The sequence below is a fragment of the Ambystoma mexicanum genome, chromosome 13 (assembly GCF_040938575.1).
Source record: "Ambystoma mexicanum isolate Mex_15411 chromosome 13, UKY_AmexF1_1, whole genome shotgun sequence".
Lineage (NCBI taxonomy): Eukaryota > Metazoa > Chordata > Amphibia > Caudata > Ambystomatidae > Ambystoma > Ambystoma mexicanum.
Genome location: NC_090938.1, coordinates 191584138 through 191610173, shown reverse-complemented (window position 1 = coordinate 191610173; position 26036 = coordinate 191584138).

The window sequence follows — 26036 nt, the reverse complement described above, 5'->3', positions numbered from 1 at the left end:
CCGAAGAATTGTGGCATTTGATGTTTATGGGCTCCAATACAAAACTGACAAGGGTGTTGACCCTGTTTCTGCATGAGATTGAAAGGAGCCTGGAGTTATCTGATGCCGAAGTACAAGGACCTTAGGGTAGTGCTTAACATGGCTTAACCATCAGACGAAGCACATTGGGCACTCCCTGATAAGGCTCCTTTGGAACCAAAGGCTTGATCCCTGTCAAAAGGACGGAACTTTATCTCATGCCAATGTCTTGTTTTGTTTTGTCTTGTCTTGCTTTGTATTGGCTATTGGGTTCTGACAAATTTGATGTATTTTAAAGGTTTGTCTAAACCAATAAAATAAAAAAAATAAAAAGTAATAAATAAATAAATAAATCTCTCCCTCCATCCCTTTGCTCTGCTCCCCATTGACTTTCCATTGCTAAACCCGCATTGAAACGTGACTTCATCACTCCCCTCAGAGCCAAAGTCAGCTTGCTTCTCTCAGCTCCCTCTCGCACCCCCACCAGCTCTACTGACCAAAGATTTATTGTATGCCACAATCCAGCTCACCCCCACCCCACCCTTTTGTCCCACTCTTGGTTCACCTCTTTGATCTGCCAGTTTAGGACAACGAGGTCACTCCATATGAGATGTTGGTTTAAGCTCCACTTTCCTGCACTCCTTGCTTCCTTCAGGAAATTCCATGGTGCAGACTCTCCTGAACTAGACTAAGCAATGTCCAGCTACCATAGCAAAGTCTGCACCTCCCTATACTCCTTTACTGGCCAGTCCACATAGAAGCCAGCTAGGTAGGGGATTACCTATTTGAAATGCAAAAATGTGTAGCGTTTACTTCATCATGTGCTTACCTATGTTCTAGCAGCTGTCTGAACCACAAGCCATGGGAACACATACAATGTTGATCAGTACCCCATCAGGAAGGGCAGCGCAAGCCAGTTGCAGCCTGATCGAAGATGAAGCCCCAGGCCGCCTACACCAGGTGCGGCCTGGCCTAAATTGTGCGGGAAAGCAATGCCTCCTGATGACCCAATTACCAGGCCGCATAAGCGGTACTTCGGTGAACGCTAATGTCCTGGGCTGCATCATTGCTGTGGCCCTGCTGAAGTGAGGCAGCTGGCGGAGATAGCAGCCCGCCCTCGGGCCAGATGGGGGGGGGGTACAGAAGGATACACTGTCCCCTTCCCAGGTCAAGCAGCGACTGGGTGGGAGGGCCGAGAGCAGGCATGGCCATGACTAAAGCCCATGACAGCCTACACAGCGTGGCCCAGGTGAAGGCTGCACACAGATCGCCTGCCAGGGTGAATGCATTAGCTTGAGGGTGGGCCTGCCCTCCTTGTTGGAGGTTCTGCCCCGGCATGAAATGAAGAGCACGTGGAGCCGTCTGTGTCCCATGGAAGAGCTTGTTGTGAAGGCATGTGCAATGGATGACTCATGTCCGCCTTTGGTGTGGCAGTGAAGATGTAACTAGCAGAGTGCATGCAGTCCTCATGCCAGAGGCACTGCACTGGGTGGCCACACAGGCGTGTAGTTTGGAAAGTAGGGACCACGCCTTGATATCCACACAGATGACAATTGTGCAACAAGACAGAGAAAATGACTGAAAGTCCCTTGGAGCAGCTGCTAACCTCCAGGTGGTGCGGATGAACATACTATGCATAAGACCATGGACAATTACTTGACTTAAGCAAAGGTAATGCATCCTGAGAGGGTACATGTGTTAAAACAAGGACAATGAAAAGAGGCCCTTATAGAAATGGTGTAGATTACAGTACAAGTAGGATTGCTGCTGTGATTCGCGAGGGAAGATGTTTATGTATAGTAAAGCATGGGTTTGAAGTACTATTTGCTGGCCTGATGGCTCATAGGAGGTCGACTGAGGCCTGCTAGGTAGGAAGGAATGCCAGAAAAGGTTAGCTCTTAACCCTGATATTAAATGGTTGTCAGATGAGAGGTTTCCAGCAGAGCGAGGGCAGGAATGAGGACACTGTTGGTTATTAATGATCAGTTGATGTGTTATGATATAATTGCCCGCTGGGCAGAAAAATCCCACTCTGTCTTATGTATGTGATCACTGGGTATGAGGAATTAAGAACTCGTGACGTAGCTCATCGCATGTGATAAATGGCACAGCTAGTGTGTTGCAGGTTCCCTTCGGCCATCTTCCTTTGCAGCTGCACTGTATGGTAATGTGGCATGATGTGGTCCCTCCCTGACCTGGTGGTGATGATGGTCAAGCCAGTGGGCCAGCACAAATAACACCAGGGCAACTCTCCCATCCACGAAAACTATCCTGCATCTGTCGGGCAATGTTAGGTCCCTCTCCGGCAGTATCTCATTCCCTCCCATCCAACCAACGACTTTACATCTTCTTTAAAATGTCTAAAATTTGAGATACTCCTATTCCCCTCCTATCCTTCTCTTCTCAGCCCTCTTTTATCTCACCACCCTGCCTCAACTCTCTTATGCTTCAAACGATGCTGCCAACTCTGTCTGTCAAGAACATAGCCCATAACCTCCTCCTACTACTGTCCTCTCTGTAATCAGCCCCTTGCCTCCTGTACATGTACACTTTCTTAAAAATAAATACTGTTCTACCTATTGTGGCGGGTCGGAAAAAGGAGACGGACACCCGGAAGACCTGCATCAAAATATTTAATGAAGCTTATAAGTGGAAGGTCTAACCTTCCAATTTACTAAAGGGATTACTCAACCTATCTAAAGAAACAAAAGGTGCTTGCCACTATTCAGGAAGCCGGAGTTAAAATGGCCTCCACCCAAACTACCCCTATCTGACCCTACCACTATATTTAACTAACTGAATCAGACCAAGGGAATGTCTTGTCTTCACCTGGTCTCTTCAGTTCCGTTGATAGTATCTGTCTTTATAGATGTTCTCTGCGATGCAGATATTTCCTGATATAATCGCCTTGGATAGTCTTTGAGATCAACTCATGTAGCGTTGCAACATTGCTCGTATGCTTCATGGTTTGTTCTCCTATGTTTGGCATATCTTCCTCTCAGACATTACCTCACAGTGTGATTATCACGTATTTTCTTCCCAGTCCTTCTTTCAACCATTTTCTGAGGCGGGCTTCTCTTTGCCCCTCTTTAAACATCCATTGTGATAACTTCTCTGTCTTACAGCGTCTCGTTGCTTAACTTGCTCCTCCAGGCATTTCATATTCAGTTTCTCATTATATAATTCTGCGATGGGCTTCCTCCAGTCTTGAACTTGAAAGGTCTCTTCCCTTCCTCCCAGGGAACTTGTTTCTAGTCTCTGTTAGCTCTCACCTGGGGTTCTTAACCCTCTCTTTTATGGGCTTTACACTTCTCATCTTACTTGATTTCCTGCTTCAAATCTCGTCCTCTGGACTAGGACAAGGTCTCTTCCTTCAAATAATAACCCTTCTCCTTGGCCGGGTTATTCATTATTCTTTTATTCAACTTCAATTAAACCATGTTAGTTCTATTTTCTCATCCTTAGGACTGGGACAAGTGTCTTCCAATCTAAAATGGTGTCCTGGCAGCCTCCCGCTACTCCCGGTACCCCCGGTACCTCTCTCTGTGCTGGGGATGGCAGCAGGGCTTGGCTCTCACTCGAGATTGTTTTCTCACTTTTCTCTCTCCTCCGGTTCCCATTCTCGGGTCCTCGTTGGGTTCCTGCTCGCACGGGTGTGGGTGCTGGTGATTGAATGTGGCACACACTTCCATGCTATTCTTGTGGCACGCCACCACCGGGTATTTAGTTCCTTGCATCTGCATACGCCGGGTCTCCGGACTCTCGTACTGACATTCTCTGCCTCGTCGAAAGTCGATGTCTCTGCATCTTGTTTTCAATCCACAAAGCAAAATAATGTCAGTGGGACTTCCCATGCACACAAGGCTCTCCTCTTACTCTCCGACTCATTACAGTGAAATATACATATCTTGTTAAAGAGATATCCTCCTTTTCTTACAGAATTTGATTTCTTTTTGCCTTCAGCAAAAGATAAAGCTGCTACTTTGTTTACTTTTACAGGCAGTCCCATGTATGCGGCTATGGTAGTTGGCCTACAGAGCTCCTCATAGGAATTGGAGTCCTTCTCCCTAAAGGGGGAGTCTCACCTGGTGAGGTCCCACTTGCCTCAATCCCTGAGGGGGGGGTTATGCAGAGTGGGCTCACCTCTCTAGCCTCAGAGGGCAGACCCCCCCTTGGGGAGAAGGGACAAATCCCTGCGATTCATCACACAATCCTTATGAAATCCAATTCAGCCCGGGATAATCCTGCCATCTTCCACCAATCGAAAACCCGAGTGCGTGCCTTTTTTAACCGTCTTACTACCTATTTGGATAGAACAGACAGTGTGTCCCCCCCCCTTGCAATTTAGTTTCCAAAGGAGTCATTCTATTGAAATGACACAAATTCATGTCACCAACTTCAGCGTCATTGCTCACTAGTCTAAACTCCTTTAGATTCTCATCTTTCTCGATCAACTTGTTCCCTTTGGCACTATCAACTATCCCTTTTCACATTCTTCCCCTTTCTAATATTGGCAAATCTGCTCTTGACTGGATCACCGCCCACCTGTCAGACCAATCCTTCTCTATCTGTTGCAACATTGGTACCCCCATGTTCACCCACCCCCACCTTTGAGGGTCCCAAAGTTTCCGTTCTTTGACTTCTTGACAAACACTCCAAACCTCCTCTCTTGCTAAACTCTTGCTTTGACCACCACTTCACAATGGCACTTAAATCTTCTTCTCCTTCCCTTTCACCAGCCCAATCTACCCCTCCTGTCCATCAATGGCCCTGGGCCTTTAGCGGCGAATGCTCAACTCTTCTGATATTGTAATCATCAACCTCTCATTTCCCAATGCTCCACCCCTTAAATTAGTAGTAGTACACCTTGCTCCGATGTTACCACAGCATACCGCACATTTTGTAACCTCGGGCCAGATTCTACGGGATCTAAACGTTTAATGATTCATGGCTTTTACTAACAACACTCTCTCTCCATAGCACAGGACTGTAAAAATGTGTGCCTATTCCATTTGACTGTCTGGGAAGCTTTGCCGATGTTTCCTCTTTAATCTTCCCCTTTGTGACCGCGATCGAAGTAGTATGCCAAGTTGATTTGCAATATCCCTTTTAGCATATGGTATGGGGTATTTAATTCCTTAAAACAAATGATCATGCCATCATCCCCTATAACATATAGACCATATTACCAGGAGTGAGTCTGATCGACTTAAAGCTGGAGAAGGATATTTGATTCACAAATTAAGTTACTCCGAGTAATTCTGACTCACTTATGACCTAATCTTAATGAGTCTAAAATAAGTGAGGTACAAGTCAGAGCTAATCAGAGTAATTTCAATTGAATGGCCCTCTCATTCTGAGGCGTGGGGTCTTCCTGCCACGGGTACCCGAGGGACTGTATAACCTGTACACTTAGAAAAATAGACAAATATGCAGCTTTGTGTGGGAAACAAGCATTTTAAGTAGTTTAATACAAATGCATTTACAAGCCAGTTTTTTCAATAAGATCAAAGTGGCAACATCCCGATATATTTCTGGTTCCATGTCATTTCGCCGACAAGTATTTTTACGACTGCCTTGTTAAGGTGAACACTATTATGAAAAATAGTGTCCACAATTTTTTTGGGGTGGTCCCCCGCCCCCCCCTTCACCCCGCTCCCACCGATTTTGAACAATTCCCGACACGCATGCCCCTCATCTATCCTTTCCCACCCCCCCAAAATTTAATTGACTTTTTCTTAATTATCTTCTTTTAAAAAAATGCCTGTTGATGAAACGACGGTATACCATATTTCTGCTCTCAATTTTATAAATTCCCGATTTATACGAATACACAAACTACCATAAATGTCTCCTTATAAACGAATGACCATAAATTGTTTTAAAAAACCTAGGCTAGAACAAAGGAATATGAAAGCTAATCCTTGTTCTAGTGGCAGCTAGAACCCTGCTTAGGCTGTTATCATAGGCGCCGGATGAACTTTTTCATTAGCAGGCCGTTAGTATTTCCCATAGATGTAGCTCAGCATCCGAGTGTAGCTATTGTTTAACAATTGCGTACACCCATATACAATTTACTATTGGCTTTAAAGGGTAACAAATTTGAAACAAATCCAATAGATGCAAGGTTACCAACAGTACACAGGATTATTTTCCAACATATTTTCCTGCACACAAAATATCCCAGAATTCTCTGCAAAAACATTTTCATCCGGACTAGGACCATATTGGGATTCTGTCAGTGTAATTAGATGTTTTCATGCTGCTTGTGACCAATCATGTTGGCGTTTCCCATAATGACAGTAGTGTCCCTTCCCCAAAGACACGTCCATGTGGACTGTGTCAGTATTCCCATGTAAGAACACTCACATTAGCTTTACGAGTAATGCCAGTTATACTGCTATGCCACTGTATAAAAATATATCCATGCCAGCTGTGCCATTGTAAGCCATTATCATATGTGAGAACACTCACATTGGCTTTGCCCATATTGCCAGTAATATGGATACTGTTCAAGACTTCATGTACCAGCTACAAAGCAGTCACGAGTAGCACACCAGCATACCTGGCAGCTAGCTCCACATTGGTGGCACACCCTCCTCATGCTGTTAAACGGGATATCATATTATGCCTCCTTTACTGTATATATTGGCATGAGCCCATTCGCTCTGCGAACAAATCCGCATTGCAAGGTTCTGACCTTAAATCGACCTAGCCGCCAATTTGGGAAAATCCGCCATTTTGATTTCTGTTTCAAAGTCACTCTGTGTTCTAAAATGGTGGACAGTGTTCTTCTGCTCGTAACCTTAGCTGTTCTGACCTTTACATAAGTTAACGCCTGAACTACCCGTAGGCTAAAAGTTAGGACCGTGCAATGAGACCTTGCCCTATGTTTGACCTGTAAATTAAAGGATTACTCACACCAACAAGTCCGATCCACGGACATACATTGAATACAAGGTTGTTTAAATACTAAACGTGACGTGTACTAAGGCTTAATGTTAAATTCAAAGATACACTGTTGCCATTATTACTTGTTGTTGTATGAACTAGAAGTAATCCAAATGCATATAGTTGGACTAAGTAGAGGTGAACTCGGCATAAACCCTAGACCGAGAATAATTAACCTGCAAATGGGCTAGACATTGCGATTGAAAACTGTATAAAAGATGTGAATATTTAGACGTTCAGTACCCTCTCACTTCTCACACCGAAAGGGCTGGTATTAGTTGTGATGTACTGAGGGCCAGATAGCTATCTGATACTTTGTTTCTTTGTAAACTGTACAGTTATAGAATAAAGATCTGTGAATCTTTATAAGCCCGTGTTTGGTGTATTTCGTTTGTGGTACTCAGCCTCGATATTTCTCTTTGCTTTTTACAGATGGCGCCCGAATAGGGACCCTCAAGATTGATGCCAGCTGGTTGAAGGTTGATGCAGCTATCAGACCGGGATTGAACGGTGTAAAAGGGGCGCGACACATCAGCAGCGCTGCACGACCCGATCCCTGGACGGTGAGCCCGTGGTCCGAGTCGGCATCTTGACGAGGGTCCATATATCGAGGCGGGCAGATTTGCCGAAATTACCAACCACGAGTGACCTTAGTTCGAAAATTTGTATTCCGATCGGACCTCCTTAGGATTTGATCAGGTGAGTCGTGACCCGATTCTTAAGCATCCTGATAATTTGTTTTGGCGTATTACACTTGCAAGTGCAATTATTGACCAGGTAACACCAGTATTCTGATATGCCTGGGAAATTGTCTGCTTGCTTCAGGGCGTTATTCCGCAGTGACAGACAATCTTCGGAATTTGGTCGACCGGCACTAATGGAGGGGTCACCGGCGTGTACTATGTACTGTAAGCACAGCATTGGTAGTATAGTATTTAACGATATTTAGCACAGACAAACTAGACATGCTTCCGAACTTCAGTGGCCAATCAATGGTAGTTTTGAAATCCCTCGTATTGAATACTTAAAATCCATATTATTGAAGAAAAAGGCTAGACCCGGAGCATTCGATGTATTAAAAAATTGGAAGAAATAAGATATGCAGCAGCTTAAGAGTAGAGAAAAGCACACGTGCCGTCATACGACGCATGCCAAAAAAGCGTTGTTATATGACCAGAGCAAACAGTCTGAGTCAGTTAGGAATATGGATAGGGCTTTTTCACTTGATATCGAGGAAATGTATCCTTCTAAAGACTTCATGTATCCGATGAACTTATCGATAAACTTTTAAATGAACGAAGGCCAGGTGCCACTGCGCCACCTCCGTATGTTCCTGTTGTTATTCCTCCTCCCGTTGCTCCTCCTGCTCCTCTTAATGCTATTATTCCTCCTCTTGTTGTTGCTCCTCCACCTTTGCTTGCTGCTACGGGTCCGGTGGGCTTGCCTGCCGCGCCATTGATAGTACCTTTGTTTCCAGATGTTCGAAATGTGCCTATTCTCCCTCTTCCAAGTGGTTCTACACCGCTTGTAATAGATCAGGGAGCGGGTTCAAGGGTTGTAACTCGTAATACTGTATAACTGCGTGGGCAAAGCGTTGTATGGAGAAGGGTGACCAAGCTGATATTCTTGCCACACTTCATAATTTCGACAATTTTCCTGAGAAAAACATTTTTATTGAGGGATTAGGAATTCATTTATGTGTACTGTGGAACAAACTAAGTGATACAGATCTCCCACAAGGGTTAAGGGATCTGAATACGTTAGAATTTTCTAGAGATACTGCGGAGAAGGTACAAGAGCATGTTGGGAGGGTTTTTGGGTATAGAAGGGAATTGGAAGGGCTAAAGAATGAAGATGTAGATGGCGATAGTTTGGATGTTATGTTCGTACAGAAACGGTTTTCTCCTTGTCGAACGTCGATAAATGAGGAGACACGAATTTGTACGAAAGATGCGATTAGGTGGATCTCAGATACATCGATAACTCCTGTTGAAGTGTATGACACGTATAGTCAGTATACGCTAGAAATGCAGAGGAAAGTGATACAGGTAATGGTAGAGTACCTACAGGATGAATGCGTAAAGAGAAAGATTTGTTGTCCCGCAGAGTTATTGAGTATTTATAAGAGAGCTTTTTCGTTTGACACTTCTTCAGCTGCTTTAGCGCTTAATTTAGTTCTGTTGCTTAGTAAGCGTTCGGAGTTGCCTAGATCTCAGTTGCCTATGAGAGAGGTTCCTCCAACATTTGTCCCTAAAGTTGAGATTCCTGCTGATGCTGCAGCAGATACACCTGCTCGCGATATTCCAGCACACTATGTGTCGCAGTTCGCTCACGTCCCATTCTCGAGACAGGAAGTGAACACCATCAAACAATCTATTCCCGATATTAGGAAGAATCCGACAGGATTCTACAAAGAAATCATCTGTTTTACAATCCTCAGTATTCACCTTAAGTGATATTGATCTGTTGTTTCCCGTACTCCTGCTTGTTGATTTATGGAAACAGATTAGGACTGTAGATGATGTAGCAGGGTTAGGAGATTCATGGGATACTATGACTAGACTCGATAGAGAAAGACCAGCAGGTGAGAGACCACCACAGTTAATACTAATTTTACCTGATAGAATAGTTACAAAATTAAAGACTATAATTCCTGAAAGAAGGATTATTTGGGACAAGCTTACGTCCTGTGTCCAAGGGAAATCTGGGGGTGCTACTGAGTTCTTCAACCGGTTCGAACAAGTATTTTCAGATTACAGTGGGCAAGACTTAAGCACAGAGTTTGGGAAAAGGTTATTTGTCGACAAATGTATGCGTCTATTGCGGCCTGACATCCAGTCGCAAATCATGTCCTCTGAGAGCGCTTGGCAAGCAAAGTCTCAGTCAGAAGTACTGCACATGGCTCAGTTATGAGAATCGTGTCAATAACGAAAAGGAAAGAGTTGAAAAGAGAAAAGGTGACTTAAAGACAAAAGTACTATTGCAGCAAATTGTTAGAAGCCCTAGAGGGGGTAATTCGCAATTTACAGGTCAGTATGTTCCACAAGGAAATGCGCCATTGGGTCCTGTAAACATTACCCAGTGTTCTTATTGCAGACAAGAGGGTCCTTGGCGTGCACAGTGCCCGATCCTCCAGCAAAGGTCAAATAACACATTTGGGAATATGGGTAGATGACCCAGAGGCCGCCCAGGGGTAGAGGGTCCTGGTTGAGGTTAGTTTTCACAAGATTCACAGCAACCTTTTTCGCAAGACAATCAGGCATCGAGTGTGGATAATAGAAACATTTTTAACCATCCTTCTGCTGCTTACCTCTCTGAAGAACTTCCTTTTGTCGACATTCTGTTTTGCTAGGATTGCCCAAAAGCAGGGTTTGGAACCAACGCCTATTCCTGTTAATCAGAAAGGTCCCTACGTTGAGATGTTAATGGGAAATAGGAAACATCTATTTTTGATAGATACAGGGGCACAGAAGTGTTCCATTGACCATTCGCGGGTTTCAAACATTCCACTGTCAGGGCAAACCAATGTTTCTGTAGGGTTTTCTGGCACCCCAGTCATCTCTCCGGTTTCTTTGACAGTACCTATTTCTTTGGGTTCATTTACGGACCACTGTGCATTCCTTTTGACCAAGAATTGTGGAGAGAATTTGTTGGGGTTGAATCTGTTGAAGGAATTAAATGCGGTAATTAATTGTTCTTCTGACGGAGTGCGTTTGACGATTTCACCACAGCAACTTTCTGTCTCTCAATTATTTACCAGACCATTACCGCCAGAATTTATAGATGTTCCCGAGTGTTTGTGGGCAATTGACAATAATGATGTCGGTGTTTTGCAAATTGAGCCTGTTAAGATTATTTTGAAACATGGAGTAAAGTTGCCACGTATTCCCCAGTATAAGATCTCGGTCGATGGTGAGCAAGCTTTGAAATGCATTGTCTCTGATTTTTTGCACCGAGGGGTGATTGAGGAAATTGCAGGTAGTTTGTGCAATAGTCCGATTTTGCCCGTGTTCAAAAAAGGCGATAATGCAATTCCCTTCCGTTTCATTATTGATTTACGTGCCGTTAATAAGATTGTTGCTCCACAATTCCCTATTGTGCCTGATGTGACAAAAATATTAACTATGATTCCTGCTTCAGCTACTCACTTTAGTGTTGTGGATCTAAAGAATGCTTTCTTGGTCTGGCACACTTGGATCCGCCATTCCCCACGCATCACTTTGCCCTGAGACAAAATACTGTTGAAGACCGGTATGTCTGAGCACTGCATCATGCTTTTTAGTTACTTGTCTGGTAGAACCTTTTTAAACAACACACATTCCTTTTCTTTATCCACAGTTTTCTCTGAGCAACACACGAAAGACTACTCGATTCCTTCCCATTTAACAGTCTTGAGGAAAGCTATAGAAAAACCCACTACCAACACCTGTGTTGTTGCGTAGCTGGAAACACATTTGAGTGTCGACTCTTTTCAGTGCATGCGCAGTAACATTGCACTTGATAACTATGTTGTACTAACAATCATTTTGTTGTTGACATTGTATGCCGCTACAATATAATGGAAATGCAATTTGTGAAAGTGAACTCTTAGTTTGTATATCTATTGAAAAAAAAGGAAAACTTGTTGTATGTTAAATAAATACGTTTTAGCACCTTTGAAAAAGTTTTGTTGTGTTCTACTATAAGAAATACAGGTCCTATCAGTTTAGACTTGTTTTCATGTATGCCAGTGCGACACCTGTTAGTGTCTCAGAGGGAGAGTCAGCCAGAGTCCACCCCTTTTGTCTTCCCTATACTTAAGGAGAGTAGATATTTGTTCGCGTTCACCTTAGGGGGACGCTAGTTTACCATCACCCGTGCACCACAATGTTATATGGAAAGTCCTAGCATCTATAGTAGGGCTTTCAAAGAGGAGCTCGAAACCCTTGTGTTGCCCTCTTCTTGTACACTGCTTCAATATGTCCACGAACTGCTTTTAGCTGCTGACTCAGAGAGCGCTTGTAAGGAGGGCACTGTGTTATTGCTTATTCACCAAGCACAACATGGACACAAAGCTTTGCTTAAAAAATGTCAATATTGTCGACAGGAGGTCGCCTATTTAGGGAAGAACGTTGACGCCTGAACGGATAAAATTAATTTCTAGCATGTCTGTGCCAAATACACAGAAGAAAGTCAGAGCCTTGATAGGAATGGCTTCTTACTGTAGGCAGTGGATGCGGAATTTCTCCTAAGTGATTAAACCAATATTGGCTTTTACGAAGAAGGGCATTTCTTCGCTTTTGCCGTGGAACTTGGAACACCAGCGAGCATTTGATCTGCTCAAGACTGCATTGTGCTCGGCACCAGTTTTGGGCACACCAAACTATGAAAAGGCCTTTGTGTTGAATGTGCATGAATGTGATGGATGTGCTTTGGCTGTATTAACGCAGGAACATGGAGGGAAATATAGGCTGTGCGGCTACTTTTCTTCCGCCCTTGATCCTGTTGCATGCGTTTTGCCAAGATGTTGGAGACCTGTCGCTGCTGCTGCTGCGTCCGTTAAACAGAGCGAGGGAATGGTCCTAGGCCATGCTCTATCCCTGATGGTACCTCACTCTGTAGATGTTCTATTAAACAGAACACAAACGCAACACCTCACCTCCGCACGATTAACGAGATATGAATTGATCCTGTTTGCACCGCATATCCAAATTAAGAGGTGTTGTGCTCTTAATCCGGCTGAACTTTAACTTTCCCGCAAGGTACTGCTTGCAGTGACAAAGAGTCACATGACTGCCTTTACACCACAGAGCAAGAGACCAAAGGTAGAATCGATCTAAAAGACACTCCTTTGAACAATCCACTAGGGAGCTGTTTTGTGATGGCTCCCGTTTCAAACTTCCTGATGGTACATCCACAGCTGCTAATGCAATAACCACATTGAGCATGGTCGTGGAGACCAAAAGAATCATGCATAGCTCTGCGCAAGCCGCAGAGATTATAGCATTGACCCGAGCTTGTGAACTTTCCGAAGGGCTTATCGATAACATATATACTGACAGTCATTATGCCTTTGGGGTGGTTCACAACTTCGGCAGACTTTGGGGGGAAAGAGGGTACTTGACCTCACATGGCACTAAAATCCAACATGGCTCCTTGAACGGTTACTCTCAGCGCTTGCACTCCCTACTCAGCTAGCTATTATAAAATGCGCAGCGCATCAGAAAATCATAGACAATGAAGGAAAAGGGAATGCTTTCGCTGACCAGATAGCCAAACAGACTGCCACTTATCTCTCTTCAGAAATATATACTTCAACGGAAGCCACAAATGCCTGTACTTTGGATGAGGGTATTGACTCCGTAAAGAATATTCAAGCCGATGCCACGTTAGAAGAATCTAAGAAATGGGCTTCGGGCTTCGGAAAATTGGATGGTGATGGGTGTGGGGTGGACAAAGTTGAAGGTAAATGGCTATTGCCCGATGCGTATGTTATGATGATGGTTGTTTTGGCTCATGGTCCTACCCATATTTGTGCTCGTAAGGTCACTAAGATGTTGCAAAAAGTGTGGGTAAATGACAAAATCCCTAAAGTAGCTGAAAGCTTCATTCAGGGGTGTATGATTTGTTTACAGCACAATGTGGGAAAGGGCACATCAACTCCTAGGGGTAGTTTTGGTCCACCTTCTGTCCCCTTTGAGGTGATTCATTTTGACTTTATTGAAATGGAGTGTTGGTATAACTTAAAATACATATTAGTTGTCATCTGCGCCTTTAGCAAAAGGGTTGAAGCTCTTCCCGTCAAAGATGCCACAGCCATGACCACGGCAAAGACCATGCTGAAGGAATATTTTCCAAGATTTGGTTTGCCAAGAGTCATCTGGTCAGACAATGGTCCACATTTTATCGCTGCTGTAATTCTGCAGACATGTGCGGGATCACAGATCGATAGACGATTCCATTCGGCCGGGCACGCACAGAGTGCTGGACTAGTAGAAAGACATCATCAAAAACAAGCTTGCTAAGACATGTGCTGGCACCAAACTAAAATGGCCGGATGCCTTACCGATCGTATTATTGTCCATGAGTACGTCCCCTCAAACTAAGACTGGGCTCTCTCCATTTGAGGTGGTCATGGGTAGGCCACCTAACATTTGGAATATCCCAAGGCCCCGTTCTTTGCGCGAGTTCGATAATGTACTTCTTTCTGACTACTGTGACCAGTTAACTAAAAATCTGTATTTGATATATCACCAGGTGCGAGAGGCTTTAACTGTAAAATATGAGGGCCCGCACGGTTCGGCTGTGCCTTCAAAGAAAAGTCATCAAGGGCTTGCCTTTTTGGCCCGTTCATTTGTGTATAAGGGGATTCTGTTGGCTAGGGTTTGTAAAAAGGACTAAGACGACGCTCAGCCTGGAGGTCCCCAGCAAAAACAAAATTGGTGCAAATTGTTTGAAGAATATTGCCTGCAACTGCTCCCACTCATACGGAAAAGATAAGAGACTGTGTGACCAGCTACGGAAATGGACATTCAAATGTGTGGGCCCTGAAAACATATTGTTTAGTGATAATGTTGATTGGTTTTACAATAATCATTGCCTTAGGATTTTGGTATCTGGAAGAAGTACATCCGCTTGAAAATGTGTTACCCACTAAAAATGTATCCACTGTTTCTACTCCTTTTCTGCATCTGCATACTTTATCTCCTAGAGACTCAGCACAGAACTTTATCTCCTAGAGACTCAGCACAGACAGAGTTCTCACAACAACACTCTATTGCTCATTATGAATGCTACACATATCATTCTTAATAGGTCTAATTGTTGGGTTTGTTCACATCTACCGCAACACGGGGATAAGGGGCTGGGTTGGTATATCCATCCTTTACCTTTGACAACTGCTTGTTATACTTCTCTTAGAGCACTATTCTTTGGCCGATGGAATGATAGCATCTCAGGGAACTTCAATGGGACGAATTTGAATGATTTTGAAAAACATGTTCTGATGCCCCTGGGAGGCCCACTCTGCGAATAGGAGCAAGCCCAATGTTGCTTCTATTAGGCCTTCTGACAGACTGTCCCAGCCCTTTCAATCTTATAGCACCTTGGTCCTCCGCCTACCGTGTAATGAGGCCCTAAATGTTAAATTCAAAGATACACTGTTGCCATTATGACTTGTTGTTGTACAAACTAGAAGTAATCCAAATGCATATAGTTGGACTAACTAGAGGCGAACTCGGCACAAAGCCTAGACCGAGAATAGTTAACCTGCAGAGGGGCTGGACATTGCGATTGAAAACTGTATAAAAGATGTGAATATTTAAACGTTCAGTACCCTCTCACTTCTCACACCGAAAGGGCTGGTATTCGTTGTGATGTAGTGAGGTACCAGATAGCTATCTGATACTTTATTCTATAACTGTACAGTTTACAAAGAAACAAAGATCTGTGAATCTTTATAAGCCAGTGTTTGGTGTATTTCCTTTTGTGGTACTTAGCCTCGATATTTCTCTTTGCTTTTACAATGCAGTAAATCAACCAACCATCTGGAATCACAACTTGTCCCTAAAGAGAGGACCTGCAAACACTCCTTCTCTTGTCATGCACCCACCCTATGGAACTTAATCCGTGTCGACTCGGAATGCGGATACCGCCTCCTAGGCGGAGGCGGTATCGGCGGTTCCTGTGATGGCACTGTCGGGGGGTTGGAGGGCCTTTAGCGGTATGCCAGTATGGCCATTAACGGCATGGGGGTTCGCGCACTCGTAATCACACGCTATTAGCGGCGTCATAGCAGCACGGACCCGCTAGTATCTCCATGCTGGTAATGACCCCATTTTTACCGCGCTCCTCATAATGAGGCCCATAGTATTTGTTTCACCTATACACCAATACCCTAGAAAAGGACATCCTGAAGCTATGCTTCTTACGTTGGCAGATAACACAATCCCATTGGCTAGGAGCCCTAGAAGCCCCTCAGACATTGCTTATTCCTTTTGAAGAATTCTTGAAGGGACGGAGTCTCCTGATACACTCTGCACAATCTAAATCTTTTGCTGTGGGTCAGAGGAAGGACACCACGTATTCTTTCACACTCGGAAGAGTGATATTCAAAACAGAACAACAATGAATCTACCTTGGAGTTGTTACAGAGAATTTAAGCGACTTTGGCCATGTGAACAAGCTTTCTATGGCCTGAGTCAGAGCCATTATTCAAGCCTCACATTATGGTAAACAATCACTTAAAGCAGTTTTGTGAATCCATATGGCCAGTCAAGGTTGATTAGTCTTTGTGGCTTTACACTCGTCTCTGGTGGATAGCTCAGGGGCAACGTGCTCGCCTTGGAAGCAAGACGACATGGAGCACCACAGGCTCGGTCCGTGCTTAGAAACCTCTGGGTATTAAGCGCGTTATAACTAACCAATCATATCATTTAGAGTCATGAGAATTACGCTGTGATTCAAGTGGCCACAAACTATGCAAGACCACAAAGAAAAGATTGGTCTCATTAAGGTAATCCAATTGTGTAAACCCTTATGCTGCATTATCATGGTATTTTGTGAGAGATCTATGCCTAAAATGAACCTGTACAATAGTCCTTGGTTTAGGTATTCAACGTGCCGTGTCCATGGTTCAATACCACCCCAGAGTTGATCGAAGGCAGACATTGAAACAGAGCTATGCACTGGTTTCAAGGATAATCTTCAGGACATCCGGGAAGACTCCGAATTGAATAAAGTGGCAAATCTCCTGTACTAGGCAATTACTCCTTATGACCAAATGCAAGGCTACATGGTGCGGGTCATGGTCTGCTGCCAGACGATGGCCAATGAGATTCACGTGTGCATTCCTCCATTTGGAAGCACTGTGTCTTTGTGGGGGAAATAAAAGAGAAAGAAGTAGCCACCGGTCCATTTCCCCTGGCACTGGAAGAAACAGTCATTTACTTTTCCCTCATGTGCCCTCTGTACTTCCAAATTCAGGCTGTGACCCTTTGGACATTATTTAGAGCACAGGGAATTGATAGCGCCTTATGGCACTTACACACCATAAACAAAGAAAGCACATTTTGGTTGCAAGGGCACTTGAATGCTATATTAAGACTACTATCAAAATTAGAGTAAAGGCAACAGGCCAATAAGTGCTCTAATCAGAACTCTGATATCCCTTAAGCAAAGTTTTAATCTTTTGATGATGTGCCTTTCTATGTATTCTTCGTTAAGTGGTTTTTATCACTGTTTTATGTACATTAATGCTATTTTTTTTTTACCAAAATAAAGTATGAATTCATATAGTACAATCAAGGTCTTCAAATCTAGGAACTGACTACCCCATGCGATAATAAGCCCTCCCATGTTATATAGGGTATTAGCACATGGTGGTAGTAGCCATACACGCTTTGGATATTTCGTGTTGAAGGAAAAAATAACAGTGCTTTAAATGAGTTAGTAAATTAAATGCTGTTTTATTTTCAGGTTAGGCATTTTAATTGCAACTTGGCCGGGGCGTCTGCATGTTGCAGCCAAAAAAAGCTCCTCCCAGAGAGGAAGTGTCTTGTTGAGAGAACGTCTTGCCTGGAAATTGCATTGTTGTTTCCCTGTGTGCTTCGGAAAACAGAATGTTCCGAATGCAGTCAATACCAACCGTTCTTGACTGCATTCTAATCATTCTGATTGGCAGAGAGGAGGGCAATAACGATTTCCTTGTGCTAATAGCGCAGACTCGGGAACTGCACAGTGGAGTTAGGACGATTGTGTGAAACTCACAGAATATACCTTCAACCATAGACAGTGGCTGAAATTATGAATGAACTCGTGCTCTGCTTTTCGTTCACTGTCACGTGACCCCCGTCCCCATGGTCTTCTATGCGCACCTCTAATAGTGTGCAATAACAGGGACACAGAAGGATAGACAATTCCTGCACCCCTCTGTTACACGGCGCTCAGTTGCTTCGGAGTTAAGTTTATGTTACATAAAACCCTGCACATGCATGCATATAGCACACATTGATACGTCATGTAATCAAGTTAGCCAGTTTACTGTTGTACGAAACAATGTTGATCTTAAGTGGCATGCTGTTTGAGCACTTGTAAAATGCATTTAAACTATTTAAGGGTTTTTAATTCTGATGGAAATAATGTTTGACTTGCAGTGCCTGCGAAGCATTGGATTGGATGACGGGGTATGTGCATGTGTATGGTGCAAGGCTAACACAATAAACACAAAGGCAAATCTTGTACCATTTGGCTAAAGCGAGCCATGTGACCTTCAGCAAAATCCTTCACTGTAAATATTTCTTGTTTCCCTTTTTTTAAAATAGTTTTATTATTTACTCTTTTGCAAATGTGTTGCATTAGTCGTGTATACGTTTAAAGGATCCGGATGAACGCATAGCAGCAGCCATGGCTGTGGAAGCAGAAGTGCTAAGGGGGGCATGGTGCAGGGTGAGCATTTCTGGAAATGGCACTCGAATATTTAGAATCAATTAAGACAAACATACAAATCAGGATTTAGGCAGTCCTGGACAATGAAAAATCGGTTCATCTGAATGAGCCAGACAAGGGCTTCATAGATCTACCTACTAATGTTCAATGGAACATCCAGTTCAGGGAGAGGGGGAAAGACCGCAACACATTATGCCGCGCCGGGAGATGTGTGGTCCTACTTACATGCCCAGCAGCACATTATGCCGCGCCTGGCGATGTGTGGGCCTGCTTGCATGCCCAGCAGTTCAGAGGGAGGGAGAATGACCGCAGCATATTATGCCACACCTGGAGATGTGTGGGCCTACTTACATGCCCAGCAGCACACGATGCCACGCCTGCCGATGTGTAGGCCTGCTTACATGCCCAGCAGCACATTATGCCGCACCTGGAGATGTGTTGGCCTGCTTGCATGCCCAGCAGTTCAGAGGGAGGGAGAATTACCGCAGCACAATATGCTGCACCTGGAGATGTGTGGGCCTACTTACATGCCCAGCAGCACATTATGCCGCGCCTGGAGATGTGTTGGCCTGCTTACATACCCAGCAGTTCAGAGGGAGGGGGAATGACCGCAGCACATTATGCCGCACCCGGAGATGTTATTGTTATTTTGCATTTATATAGCACCTTATATACTATTGGTATGGTCTGAAGGCGCTGGTAGGTTGAACGCCCTTGGGAACCGAACTTCAGATGAATAGAGAGAGTAGAGAGAGTCAAAAGGTGCGTGTGAGCACCGGGTATGTGTGCAGCTCGTGCGGTATCCGTGGAGTAGCTGCTTCTTAGCGGTAGGTGTGAAGGTTGAGAGATCAGGAGTATGTGTTCGTTCAGGCAGGATTTATCCAGACCGGATGTGGCTGCGTTAGGCCTGAGGAGAACACCTGGCTGGGGGGGGGGATGTAACCAGCAGTGTTTACTTAGAATGATGTGGAGTGAGCGGCGGATGTTGGTATGAGAACAGTTATACCGAATGGTGTCATAGTATCTCTGTGTTCTAGTTGAGTGGTGATGTACAGGAGAGAGTAAGCGTGGTGGTGTGATATGATGGGTTATATGCTCTTTCAAACGTTCTCTGCATTCCAAACCATACTATATACGTCGCGCAATTCTATGCGCTCCAGTCCGTTCCATGCATTCCTATCCACTCCATGCATCCCAGTTTGCGCCATACACTCCGGTCCATTCCACGCACTCATGCATTCCAGTCTGTTCCACGCACTCATGCATTCCGGCTCCCCCCGCGCACTCCGCACTCCAGTCTGTTCCGCGTGCTCCAGTCCGAATGCATACTCCAGTCTGCCCCAAGCATGCATTCTTGTCTGTGTCCCGCATGCACTCCTGTCTGCCACACACATGCCATCCTGTCTGTCCCATGCTCTACGCATTCGGCAGCTCTACGTATTCATCCATTCTACGCACTCATCAGTATTGGATGCTATCTGTGCTTGTTCGTTCTACGAACTCATCCGCTATACGCAACACGTCCGTTCACTCTGGGCACTCGTTCGCTCCAGGCACTCGTTCGCTCCGGCATTCATCTGCTTTATGCCCTCACATGTACTATGCATTCACCTGTTTTACACACTCATCCCTCTATGCATTCATCCCCTCTAGGCACTCATCCCTTCTAGGCACTCATCCGCTCCCCGCACTCATCCGCTCCCCGCACTAATCTGCTTTAAGCACTCGTGCTTTACACACATTCAACAGCAATATCCTGTTCCATATATTCATCTCTACACTCATCTGTTCTATACCTTCATCCGTTCTGTTCACTCATCCTCACTGTACACTTGTCCACTCATCCGCTCTATCCACTCATCCGCTCTATCCACTCATCCGCTCTATCCATTCGCCAGGTCTGTACATTCGCCAGGTCTGTACATTCGCCAGGTCTGTACATTCGCCAGGTCTGCTCCAGCGATCTACACACTCTCCACACTTCCATATTCATCTGTTATCCACACTCATGTGCTCTACATACTCATCCGCTCCATATACTCATCTGTTCTACACACTTATCCGGTTTACGCTCATCCGTTCTGGACATTCATCTGTTTTACGCACTCCTGCGTTCTACTCGCTTCTCTCTATTTACGCACTCGTCCGCGCGACACGCTCATCCGTTCTACACACTCATCCATTCAACATGTTCATCCATTCCATACACTCCTCCGATCTACATATTCATTCGATTTCCGCACTCATTCGAACTATATAGGTATCTGTTCTTCCACTCATGCATTCTTCCACTCAGCGCATTCCTTTGTTACACCTGTTTCATCCATTCTAACTAATTCATCCACGCCATTCACTTCGTTCACTCCGCATGCATTCTGATAATTTCACAAGTTTAAATCTCTTTACTGTTTCCATATGATTTACTCTTATTAATCGTTTCACTGCTTTGATCTACTTTATTCGTTTAATTCTGCTTGCCCTTCTAGTTCATATTAGGGGTTGTTAGCTGTTAGTTTCTCGCATCAGGTGGTTTGATGGATTGTTGTCCTCGAGTTGTTGTTGGTCTGTTTGGGTTAGTTTGGTACAGGTTGGTTTTAGGGGAAGAGCCAGGTTTTCAGCAGTTTGCGGAAAGACATTAAATCCTCAGTTAGGCGGATGTGGGGTGGGAGTGAGTTCCATAGCGTGGGGGCCAAGGCTGAGAATGATGATCCGCCTAACCTGATTGAGTTTTTCTTCGGTATGACTAGGAGACCAGCTGAGCTTGATTTTAGGGTGCGTGGGGGTGGTAGGGTTTTAGCTTGTCTTGAAGATATTGAGGTCTAGTTTTATGCAGTGCTCGATGGGAGATGCAAAAGGTTTTGAAAGTCACCCTTTGGGCTACTGGAAGCCAGTGCAGCGTCTTAAGGGCTGGGGAGATGTGGTCTCTAGGGCCGAGCGCAAGTAGCAATTTGGCTGCCGCGTTTTGTGCCCTTTGGAGTTTGTTCAGTTGGTACGCGTGGACTCCGAGGTATAGGGGGTTTGCGTAGTCCAGTCTTGATATAATGATTGATTGGACTGCGGAGAGTCTGTTGGGAAAGGAGAGATATGGAAAGATGCGCCTAAGGGTTTTAAGGTGGTAGTGGCAGGACTTTGAGACGTTGTTGACTTGGCGCGAGGGTGTTAGGTCAGAGTCAAGGGTGCATCCAAGATTTTTCACTGAGTTGGAGGGGGTCAGTGAGTTGTCCATGGCAGATGACCAGGGTAGAGGGTGCGGAAGAAGTTCGGAGTTGCCACATAACATGATTTCCATTTTGGAGGGGTTTAACAGGAGGTGACTTTGGGTCATACAGAGTTCTATGTCGAGGAGGACAGGTCAGGTCGGGAGTTGGGTTTTGAGTTCAAGAGTTTCAGAATTAAGTACAAAAAAGAAGGTGGGTGAGGCGCGCACTCCTGGTCAATTAAACCTGTTGAAAAAAATAAGTAGCTGGGTCACATCCCAAAATGGACAAATATTCACAGGGTTAGATCCCTTCTGCTGCAAATCAGGTACTCAGTATTAACAGGGTTAGATCACTTGCTGCAAATCAGGTACTCAGTATTAACAGGGTTAGATCCCTCAGCTGCAGTTCTGTGGTCTGTAGTTGTTCTCCTCCTAGCGCTTTCTTATCTCAAATAATCATCAGGGAGGCTGTTGAGCAGGTGTGTCTAATTAGACTCAAAGGATTCTGGTAGCTGTAGTGTAGGTTTTTTCTGTTCAGGTGACCAGCAACCGACACCCCTCCAAGCATAAAGATGGTTCTCTCCCCTCCCCCAAATTTGGGAAGGACTTGTGCTTTGGAGGGGTGTCGGTTGCTGGTCACCTGAACAGAAAAAACCTACACTACAGCTACCAGAATCCTTTGAGTCTAATTAGACACACCTGCTCAACAGCCTCCCTGATGATTATTTGAGATAAGAAAGCGCTAGGAGGAGAACAACTACAGACCACAGAACTGCAGCATGGGATCTAACCCTGTTAATAACGAGTACCTGATTTGCAGCAGAAGGGATCTAACCCTGTGAATATTTGTCCAATTTGGGATGTGACCAAGCTACTTATTTTTTGCAACAGGTTTAATTGACCTGGACCGGGAGTGCGCGCCTCACCCACCTTCTTTTTTGAGTTTCAGAATTAGTTGAGTGTCGTCGGCGTATTTGTAGCACAGGATGTTGTGCAAACGAATTATTGGTGGGAGGGTGATCAAGTAGAGATTGAACAGGAGGGCGGATAGGCATGCTCCTTGTGGGACTCCTGTGTCGACTGGTCGGGCTTGGGAGGTATAGGTGGAGAGTATTGTTATTTGGTACCGATCTTTGAGGAATGAAGCTATCCATTTAAGAGCGGTTCCACGAATTCCTAGGGAGTGGAGGCGGTCTAGGAGGATTGAGTGATTGATTGTGTCAAAGGTGGCGGATAGGTCAAGAAGGATTAGTGCTGCGCATCCCGCCGAGTCTGCCGTCATTTTGAGGTTAGGGTGGTTTCAGTTCCGTGACGGGCTCTGAAACCTGATTGAGCGGGGTCTAGGAATTTGTTGGCTTCGACAAAGGCATTTAGTTGGGAGTAGGCAGTTCGGTCAATGAGTTTGGCAAGGAATCTGGTGTTTGAGATGGGGCTGTAGTTTTTGCACTCGAGAGGGTTGAGGGCCTGCTTACATGCCCAGCAGCACATTATGCCGTGCCTGGAGATGTGTGGGCCTACTTACATGCCCAGCAGCATATTATGCCGCACCTGGAGATGTGTGGGCCTGCTTACATGCCCCGCAGTTCAGAGCGAGGGGGAAAGACTGCAACACATTATGCTGCGCCTGGAGATGTGTGGGCCTGCTTACATGCCCAAAGCAGTGCAGAGCGAGGCGGACTGACCACAGCACATTATGCCGCTCCTCGAGATGTGTGGGCCTGCTTACATGCCTAGAAGTTCAGAGCATGGGTGAATGACCGCAGCACAATATGCCCCGCCTGGAGATGTGTGGGCCTGCTTACATACCCAGCAGTTCAGAGGGAGGGGGAATGACTGCAGCACATTATGCCGCACCTGGAGATGTGTGGGCCTGCTTACATGCCCAGCAGCACAGTATGCCGTGCCTGGAGATGTGTGGGCCTACTTGCATGCCCAGCAGCACATTATGCCACACCTGGAGATGTGTGGGCCTGCTTACATGCCCAGCAGTTCAGATGGAGGGAGAATGACTGCAGCATATTATGCCACGTCTGGAGATGTGTGGGTCTACTTACATGCCCAGCAGCACATTATGCAATGCCTGGAAATGTGTTGGCCTGCTTACATGCCCTGCAGTTCAGAGCGAGGGGGAAAGACCGCAGCACACTATGCCGCGCCTGGAGATCCGTGGGCCTGCTTACATGCCCAGCAGCACACTATGTCGCGCCTGGAGATGTGTGGACCGGTTTGCATGCCCAGCAGTTCAGACCAAGGGTGAATGACGCAACACATTTTGCTGCGCCTGGAGATGTTTTGGCCTGCTTACATTCCCACAGCAGTTCAGAGCGAGGCGGACTGACCACAGCACATTATGCCGCGCCACGAGATGTGTGGGCCTGCTTACATGCCTAGAAGTTCAGAGCAAGGGTGAATGACCGCAGCACAATATGCCGCGCCTGGATATGTGTGGACCAGCTTACATGTCCAGCAGTTCAGAGCGAGGGAGAATGGCTGCAGCACATTATGCCACACCTGGAGATGTGTGGGCCTGCTTAAATGCCCAGCAGTTCAGAGCGATGGGGAAAGACCGCAGTACATCATGGCGCTCCTGGAGATGTGTGGCCCTACTTACATGCCCATTAGTTCAGACCGAGGGGGAATGACCGCAGCACATTAGGCCGCGCCTGGAGATGTGTGGGCCTACTTACATGCCTAGAAGTTCAGAGCAAGGGTGAATGACCGCAGCACAATATGCCGCGCCTGGATATGTGTGGACCAGCTTACATGCCCAGCAGTTCAGAGCGAGGGAGAATGGCTGCAGCACATTATGCCGCACCTGGAGATGTGTGGGCCTGCTTAAATGCCCAGCAGGTCAGAGCGATGGGGAAAGACCGCAGCACATCATGGCGCTCCTGGAGATGTGTGGCCCTACTTACATGCCCATTAGTTCAGACCGAGGGGGAATGACCGCAGCACATTAGGCCGCGCCTGGAGATGTGTGGGCCTACTTACATGCCCAGAAGTCCAGAGCGAGGCGGACTGACCGCAGCACATTATGCCGCACCTGGAGATGTGTGGGCCTGCTTAAATGCCCAGCAGTTCAGAGCGATGGGGAAAGACCGTAGCACATCATGGCGCTCCTGGAGATGTGTGGCCCTACTTACATGCCCAGCAGTTCAGAGCGATGGGGAAAGACCGCAGCACATTATGCTGCGCCTGGAGATGTGTTGACCTGCTTACATGCCCAGAAGTCCAGAGCAAGGGGGAATGACCGCAGCACATTATGCCGCACCTGGAGATGTGTGGGCCTGCTTAAATGCCCAGCAGTTCAGAGCGATGGGGAAAGACCGCAGCACATTATGCCGAGCCTAGAGATGTGGGCGCCTACTTACATGCCCAGCAGTTCAGACTGAGGGGGAATGACCGCAGCACATTATGCCGCACCTGGAGATGTGTGGGCCTGCTTAAATGCCCAGCAGTTCAGAGCGATGGGGAAAGACCGTAGCACATCATGGCGCTCCTGGAGATGTGTGGCCCTACTTACATGCCCAGCAGTTCAGAGCGATGGGGAAAGACCGCAGCACATTATGCCGCGCCTAGAGATGTGGGCGCCTACTTACATGCCCAGCAGTTCAGACCGAGGGGGAATGACCGCAGCACATTATGCCGCACCTGGAGATGTGTGGGCCTGCTTACATGCCTAGACGTTCAGAGCAAGGGGGAATGACGCAACACATGTCGCGCCTGGAGATGTGTGGACCGGTTTGCATGCCCAGCAGTTCAGACCAAGGGTGAATGACGCAACACATTTTGCTGCGCCTGGAGATGTTTTGGCCTGCTTACATTCCCACAGCAGTTCAGAGCGAGGCGGACTGACCACAGCACATTATGCCGCGCCACGAGATGTGTGGGCCTGCTTACATGCCTAGAAGTTCAGAGCAAGGGTGAATGACCGCAGCACAATATGCCGCGCCTGGATATGTGTGGACCAGCTTACATGTCCAGCAGTTCAGAGCGAGGGAGAATGGCTGCAGCACATAATGCCACACCTGGAGATGTGTGGGCCTGCTTAAATGCCCAGCAGTTCAGAGCGATGGGGAAAGACCGCAGTACATCATGGCGCTCCTGGAGATGTGTGGCCCTACTTACATGCCCATTAGTTCAGACCGAGGGGGAATGACCGCAGCACATTAGGCCGCGCCTGGAGATGTGTGGGCCTACTTACATGCCCAGAAGTCCAGAGCGAGGCGGACTGACCGCAGCACATTATGCCGCACCTGGAGATGTGTGGGCCTGCTTAAATGCCCAGCAGTTCAGAGCGATGGGGAAAGACCGTAGCACATCATGGCGCTCCTGGAGATGTGTGGCCCTACTTACATGCCCAGCAGTTCAGAGCGATGGGGAAAGACCGCAGCACATTATGCTGCGCCTGGAGATGTGTTGACCAGCTTACATGTCCAGCAGT